This window comes from Thunnus thynnus, chromosome 5 (assembly GCF_963924715.1).
Source record: "Thunnus thynnus chromosome 5, fThuThy2.1, whole genome shotgun sequence".
NCBI lineage: Eukaryota > Metazoa > Chordata > Actinopteri > Scombriformes > Scombridae > Thunnus > Thunnus thynnus.
This window is the reverse complement of record NC_089521.1, coordinates 21,509,626-21,518,476: the sequence shown is the minus strand read 5'-3', so window position 1 is coordinate 21,518,476 and position 8,851 is coordinate 21,509,626. Positions and strand designations below refer to the sequence as shown.

The window sequence follows — 8,851 nt, the reverse complement described above, 5'->3', positions numbered from 1 at the left end:
CATAAAGCAACTTACACTCTTAGCACAGGAAATGTAAAGTCCATCTTTGCCAGAACAAGTACAGAAGCTGTTTTCTCGCCTACTAAAATGCAGAAAAAGAGGTTGTGAAACAAGCAATGAACCAAAACAACTGAAATGTTCCTCTTTCACACTGTTGGTCCCATTGGTGGGTTTATCATTGCTGCATGATGAAGCTTCAATGTAGCAACGACAGAATATGTATGACATTGTTGTAAATATGGAAAAAATGTTCTTTTCTAAGTTTGAAATTACTTAAGGAAAAATTAAAGGAAACTCAGAGTTTAAGGGGTTAAAAAGTGTTGTGTTCTGTATGTTTTTGTTTGATTAAAAAAAATGCTGTGAGCAATAAATTACAAAAAATTCTGGATGTATCAAATATGATACAAAACAAAACTCATATGCAAGGAGTTATTTGATTTCTTTTTTTTTTAATTTGTCAGGAGATCCAATAAACTCTCCATTTTCAAATAATTAGTATTTTATGGCAATTATTTGATGGTCTATAATTTACTCCCATCCATTGTGTCCATTCCCACATTTGTCATGGCCTAGGAGGATGACATGTTACATTTTTTACCATTCCTGCTATTACAGCATTTCTGCTGATGATGGTGATCCATAGATGTAGGAATCAAAATGATACCCACAAATGTTGCTACAGCCTTTCACCTCCCGTGGTGTGGCAGGCCATCATTTTCCTTGATGGTCAGTACTTTGTGCAATGACGGACTGGCATATCTGAAATGGTGTGAACCAACCAACACAACAAAATCATCACAGGAACTCATGGCTCATTCATGCAGTGATCATGTTCTGTCTCAGGAGAGAAAAATATATTTTGTTTGTGCACAATGTCAGTTATTGATTTGTAAAATTGGAGAATCAGCTTTCTGCCAAATATGTTATATGACTGTGATGATGAACATTTTGGTTCTGTGTCTTACTAAATTATGTCAATTCTCCACTTTTTAGGGAATCAGATTTGGTCTGCTCTCTTTGTTAACCTTGCTTCTCGCTGGATGTGTGTTGATGAAGTGCTGAAAGGAACCTGAAACAACGGCATCCTAATTCTCCATACATTTAACTTCACAAAGGTCCACAAGTAACACAAAACACCAAAGAATGGAGGATGTTGAAGAAGCATTCATTAAATGTTCACTGTGAATATGATGATCTGACTGATGTCAGGGATACAGAAAGGCTCAAAGTCTTTAAGCACCATCCATTTTCAGTTTACATGTAATTAGTATTTGGGAACATTAAAATAACAGTATTGGAAACTTTTATGTATATGAGAATATAATGGAAAAGCTATTATTAAAGAAATACAGCCACAATGGTGTGCAACAGTTTTAAGTATGATGTACATTAGCTTGGTTCAACTAATGCATGCTGATCACTATCATGTACATGCTGTAGCTTACACAATCTCAATCTGTCAAAGTGAAACTGATGAATTCAGCTTTTTATATCCCACTGAGGTATTTCATAGTGTTTGTCCTCACGTAGAACTCCTGACAGAGCACATAGATGCAACCACAGTCGACCAGCTGTTAGACTACTGCTGCAATAATTTCCTCCACAGTCAATCAAGACTGAACTGCACCCTATAAATACATTTTTTACATCATTGTTACATTGCATTAAATCACATTATATTTAAAATACAAAGACTAAATCCAACTTCTTGTTATTTTACACACATTTAAAAGATGTTAAATCAAAAGAAATTTGAAAAAGGACCAAAATCCAAATGTATGTTTATTCACTGCCATGTAGACACCATTATCCTTATCAACATCTCATCTTTTGAGACACATCTTTGAGTCTTTTAAATAAGATTTATTGGTAATGTAAGCATGCTTGATTGATGTAAGCATATTGATTAAGTCAAATCATTTTTTACTTGAAAAGCCCAATATCACAAATCACAAATGTGTCTCAGGGGGCTTTACAGTCTGTACAGCAATACAACATCTTCTGTCCCTAAACTCTAAATTCGAATATGCAAAAACTCACTAAAAAGACCCTTTAACAGGAAAAAAATGGAAGAAACCTCAGGAAGAGCAACAGAGGAGGGATCCCTCTCAAAGGACAGACAGATGTGTAATAGATGTGTGTACAGAATATAACAAGAAAGACAAATTACATAAATATAGCATGGAAAAGGGTAACAAAATTACAAAGGATTTATAACGTATATGAAGAATGTGATGAAGAGGACACTTGATGAAAGGTTAATGTGTATTTGATTTGTAATATGTCTTCTGCATGTTTTTGTTCTGAGAGGAATTATAAATAATTGTTCATTGTAATTATGTCTTTGTTCTAATTCTTGAGAGGTTGGAATTAAATGGAAAATATCAGTATTTTACAGCATTTGACATGTCAAACATGGCCACCATATTCATTTTTGTCTGATTAACTTTCACTTTTAAACCACAAGACTTTTAAGTGTAGACATCTATATGCACGTAGATCTTGTCAGGTCCAGGATTGAACTTCGTTTTTTTTACAAGATCTAATTAAGAGGGGCCATACTGAGGACAAATGACAAAAAAACAAATAACCACAGATAAAAACCACAATACAAAAGGAAGTGGGAGGGGAAAAATAATCTTATAACACTGAGCAGTTGAGAGAGTTTCACTTAAAGTTAATCAGTCTTCAAGAGGAATATTTTTCTGTTTCATCCTAAAGGTTGGTACATCTTACTTTTATGGTTATTCTTAATGCACAATTACAAACTGTGAGACAGTTATAATTAATTTATTCCAGCTTAAGTTGAATGTATAGGTTTGTATTGTGCACTCTTTGTGTGACATATTAATGGTTGTGTATTTTGTTCTTGTATTTTTTAAATTAAAATTTTCATTTTTAGATATCAATTTTTATTCTTTTCTTTTCTTTGGCGTGTCCAAAATTCAAAAAATCGAACCAAAAATTGAAATGAGCTACACGCCATTCTGAAGCTTGTAATTTTTCAGTAATTTCTTTAAAACACTGACAGAACTTTCTGCTGCCACCTACTGCAAACGTTGTGAAAACTGATATGTGGAAAACAGGTTTATATTACCTATTCCTCAAAAATCCAATGGTTCTTTTACTATTGTATTTTATTTCACTTAAAACCCAACAAAGTGGAGAACTTCCTGTTCCATCAAACATGCCTTGAAAGGCAGAAAACTTTAGCTTGCGTTCAGCTCAACTGCAGGATTTATTCTGCTTCCTCAACATCAGAATACTTAACACTTGACTCCCTGAGGTGATCAACAAAATGTTTGTAGCATCAGGTAAGTTACTGTATCCTCAGGTATGAGAGATATCCACAATATCTTCAGAAAATACCAACCCAATCGCCAGAATAAAACATTGGCATTGAACGTTTCTGCAAACCACAGAAACGTTGAATATCTACGTTTCAACACATGTAATATGTAGCATATTAACATTTCAACAATATGTATCATATCAACATTTCTACAAAACGTGGCATATTAATATTTCTATCCGTTGAATAATGATGTTTTATGGTGTGACAACGCTGTGGTTAAGGTCTGGTTAGGTTTAGACACAAAGACCACTTGGTTAGAGAAAGATTATGGTTTGGGTTAAAATAAAATAAAAAAATAAAATAAAAACGCCTGCAAACATCGTCTCACTAAAAACACCCACCCGCTTTTGTCGGTTGAAACAGGAAGCAGGCATTGGTTTCGAGGTGGTCTCAAACTGCTGATTTCCAACTTTCAACTTTCTGCCAAGAAACTTCCTAACCATTATATATAAACTTAGCACAAAAACTAAGGACATTTGTGTTTGGTAGATTATTTCTTTGTTGTAACAATGTTTCTTGGCAATAAGTCTTATACCGTTGGAAAGTCTGTTTATTTCCCTTTTAAATGGTGCCACATTTGTTAGGAACACGCATTTGTGGGATGAGCAGCAGAGCTGAGTATGTGGGTTGTGCCCATGAAAAAATTGCCAAATCTTCTCTGCCAATGCCAAACAGCTTATTCTGCCATTGACTCTTGTTTGGTGTTTGGTGGAATGGATGATTGAAGTTTGAAGAAACAAGACATATTGGCAATTTAACAATTTATTCATTTAACAAACAGGAGCCTCAGTAGCATGTGGAAGAACCATACACAGCCACAACAGCCTGGCACCTCCTCCTCATGCTGGTCACCAGCCTGGTCACACGCTGCTGTGGGATGGCATCTCATTCTTCAACCAGCATTTGTCGCAAGTCAGCCAACGTGGTTGTGTTGGTCACTCTGGCATGAACAGCATGCCCAAGCTGATCCCACAGTGTTCAATGGGGTTGAGGTCAGGACTGCTGGCAGGCCATTTCATCCTCTCCACTCCCAAATTCTGGAGGTAGTCTCTGATAAACCCCGCTCTGTGGGGTGAGCATTGTCATCTTGAGTTCGGTCCCAGACTGTGAAGATATGGGATTGCCACTGGTTGCAGAATCTCATCTCGATATCCCTCTGCATTGAGATTGCCTCCAATGATGACAAGCTTTGTTTTTCCAGTGAGGGAGATGCCGCCCCACACCATCACACTGCCTCCACCAAAAGATGTTACTCTATTGGTGCAGCAATCAGCATAGCATTCTCCGCGTCTTCTCCATACTTTGACCCTATGATCCAACTGCCGTAGGCAGAATCTGGACTCATCGCTGAACATAACGTTCCTCTACATGTTCAGGTTCCAGTGCACGTGTTGCTGACATCAGTGCAAACAGGCCTGACAGTGAAGGGCAGTCATGGCAGGCCTCCTGGCAGCCCTATGAGACCAGAGATTGGCTGCGTGCAGTCTGTTCCAGATTGTCTGGGCAGGGAGCCGTCGGCCATATGGTCCTGCAAACCTTGACTGCAAATCTGTAGAAGACAGCCTACGGTACCTAAGTGCTGACAGGGTGAGGAAACAGTCTTCTTGGGGTGTCGTCTTCTTGGGACACCCACTTTGCGGCCTGTCTTTGACATCCCCCATTATATGGAACTTGGCTTTCATTTTGGAGATGGTACTAGAGCTCACTCCAAATAATGCCGCAACTTGGTTTTAGCTTGAAGTTGCCCTATTGCACGGGCCCTATCCAGATGAGTCAAACGTGGCATGCCGATTCTTGGAGCAGACACCTACTGACCACTGTAGCAGGACCCATGCTCACAGCACCTGGGGGTACCAGAAGCTCAAAACAAGAGTCAATAGCAACGGCAAAATAAGCTGTTTAGCATTGGCAGAGAAGATTTGGCAAATTTTTCATGGGCACAACCACACACTCAGCTCCGCTGCTCATCCCACAAATGCATGTTCCTACAAATGTGGCACCATTTAAAAGGGAAATAAACAGGCTTTCCAACGGTATAAAATTATTGCCAAGAAGCATTGTTACAACAAATAATCTACCAAACACAAATTTCCTTACTTTTTGTGCTAAGTTTAGATCGCATGTGATCTAGAAATGTTGATAGGATTCGTATTGTTGAATGTTAATATGTTATATTTTGTAGAAATGTTGAGATGTCACGTATTGTTGAAATGTTAATATGCTACGTATTACACATGTTGACTTGTAGATATTCAACGTTTCAGTGGTTTGCAGAAACATACAATGCCAATCTTTTATCCTGGCGACCAGGCTGGAAAACACATACATAACCATAGCATAGGTAAATACATTGAAAACTGAAGCACTGTGAAATAACCAAAATGAATGTCCTTAAGTGTCCTTGTTCTTCAGTTGTGCTTGAATCACATATTAACCAGTAGAACAACAAAAACTATTTGTTCTCATTTGGTCACTGCAACTAACATTTTCCCACATTCAACACTTTCATCACATTACACATAAAACAATATTATACAACCTCACAGTGAATAACTATTGAATTTACACCTCATATTACTCCTACTCCATTGTCAAACATTCACAAATTACGGTATTTACACCTCCTTTCAAGTCAGTAACAAACACACATATACAGGAAAACAGTTTAACAGACTGTGCACTATACATGCACTAGCACTTTCAGTATCTTCAGATCGGTTAACAAGCCAAAATAAACCCCTTTTGCGTGTCTCATTAGCATTTCTATTGTACTGTGTACCCATTAGCAACAGGTCCGCTAGCCTAGCATGACAATGTATAGCCAAACATCCCTGTTTTAACACATTACTGCAAAAAAACCCTTTACTCTGAACATTGTACGTCATCACAAGTGATTCACAACACTCTTATCCCTTATACTGGGGTACATGCATGTGATTTTGAGGAATATTAACTCACCTTTATGTAAAAACAAAGAGGTAGAAAACTTTAGCTTGCGTTCAGCTTGACTGCAGGATTTATTCTGCAGTGCTTGCCTCTACGGGGTTTTAGGTTCCTCCCGAGCGCTAAGCGCCATCTAGCGATCTGTTGAGTATCACACTGACACAGTAACAAGAAAAGTACAATTAAATTTGGAAATTAATCACTATTTGACACAATAAAATAAAAAAATATAGGGGTGTCTATTTTTGAAACACATTTTATTATTTTTGCAATGAACTGTACTATAGTCTCAATGACTTTTTAATATCTTTTTATGCCATTTTTAATTCCCGTATATACATTTTTAACCCTTTACACTCTGCATATTTATGTCTGGCATACACATTTTTTTTTAACCCTTTACAAGCCATGATTCAAACCCTAACATATCTCTCCTATCTCTCCCTCCACTTTATCTTTCTTCCTCTGCAACCTCTCAGTGTTAAAAATGGCCTAAATGCAAAAATGCTAAGTGAACTTATGAACAAAAACACAAATGAAAAATCAAAGCAGATTCATAAAAATACATGCCTGAATCATCCATAAATGTGCACTTTTTTCTTTTTGTGTAGAATTCATGATGGAAGCAGAGATACATCTGATTGCAAGACTCAAGGATGAGCTTCGAAACAACCCTGTTGTGTCAAATGTGTTTTTTTCCTTTCTCCTTGCTGCTGTGAAGAAGATGTTGGATGTAGAATTTGTTTGCCCTTGCAATCCTACATGGAACCGCATATTTGTGCTTCCATTTTATGTAATTCCTGCTGTTGCAGCGTCTCTGCTGATGCAGCTGATTCATGGACAGAGTCTTTGTTGCTTTGTGCCTCTCATGGTATGGCAGGCCCTGATGTTGCTTGATGGCCAATACTCGGTCTGTGCACAGTCAGACTGGCCAGGCACATTTGTAACAGCTGACCAAACCTATCTTAAGTGGTGTAAACCAACCAAAACAACAATTTACTCTTCAGAGGAACTACTGCACCTTTCACACAGGTTTTATATTTTGTCTCAGGTAAGAATAAGTATGATTGTGTTTCTTTTGGCAAATGTCAGAAATTGATCTGTAACATGAGAGCACCAGCCTGTGATTTTTATGTGACAGTGTTGATGAACATTTTGGTTCTGTGTGTTACTGAATTATCTGTCAATTGTCCACACTACAGGGGAGTGGAATCGCTATGGTCACTGTTTTACTCTGTTTACTCGTTGGATCCATTATATGTACAAGACTGAACAGACAAAACAATGAAAACCATGAAAGATGACGTCAAAATGAAGAAGAAGTTGTTGATGCTGCATCTATGCCACTTCACACCACAGGTCCTGAAATAACACAAAACACAGGAGACTGAAGAACATACTGCTGTGTGAATATTATGTATACTTCAATATGCAAGCAAGTCTAGTAGTTAAATTCAGCGCTCTACTTTTATAATAAAAAACATCTGTTGATTTTCTCTGTAAATTGATGTGCTTGTAGCACCTGAATAAGATGGATAAGGACAGTGAGGAATCTTTCAATCTTGAGATGAGTTTGTGAGCTTTTAATTTTAAACATCTACCCACTAAATTTCAGTTAGATGCATTTTAATACAACTATATCTCAAGACAGAGGTCTTTGGTGGGAGGTGTTTCTCTAGTCATTCTCTGTTTTTCCTGTATCTTAATCTTATAACATTTTACTTAATTACTTAATTACTTACTTAACATCTACATGTTGTCATTGTGAGCATGTTAGTGTGCTGATGATTGCTTTTAGTTCATAACACCACTGTACAGCCTCACAGATGCACTAGCATTAATCTTATAATAGGCAAGTGTGTAACAGGCAAGAATTATTTTCTGATCTAATTCCCAAATGCAAGCAAGAGTTTTAACACTTGTAACAGTTATGATTAGTGTGGTAAACTGATTTGATATTGTTTCATATATAATTTTAAGTAAAAACAGGATAAAGGTTTCATTTTGTGCTGCATTGTTTTTTTTCGGCAAGTTGTAAAGTATGAACCTGGCTTTTTTTTAAAAAGTAAAGATTCATGTTATTTCTCTATAAACCTGCTCATTGCTCTGTTATATGTCTGTGATGATCTTAAATATTATATATCTCCAGGCAGTATTATGTGTGTTTGAATTAGGTGGCAAATATGTACTGAGGTGAAATCAATCACACTTGATGTGGCAATTACCAAATTTCTAGCCTACTACAGTTTCATCTCATAAGACTCATCTCTGAGTCTGTTACAGTAAATAGGATTGTAATGAATATAAGTCTGACTGATTGCACTTGAATACATTTGTCACAGAAATATTCACTCCTCATGGATACTCTTTGGGTTCATAAGCCTTAATCATGTCAAGAGGCAAAGTTTATTTTTCATATTTTATGAATGAACAGTTCTCGAGATATGCGAAGGACAAACTTACATACATACATACATACATACATACATACATACATACAGACAGACAGACAGAGATTCCTTGCTTTATAGAGAGAAATTATATAGAGAGATG

At 36.9% G+C, this 8,851-nt stretch overlaps 1 long non-coding RNA gene across 1 annotated transcript; it reads left to right on the top strand.

Annotated features, from left to right (window-relative positions):
• The first annotated feature begins 972 nt into the window (after positions 1-972).
• On the top strand, positions 973-8,435 carry LOC137183209 (uncharacterized). The gene is made up of 3 exons (XR_010928425.1): positions 973-2,721; positions 6,910-7,349; positions 7,501-8,435. It is a non-coding gene; the product is annotated as an uncharacterized lncRNA (long non-coding RNA).
• The last annotated feature ends 416 nt before the right edge of the window (positions 8,436-8,851 follow it).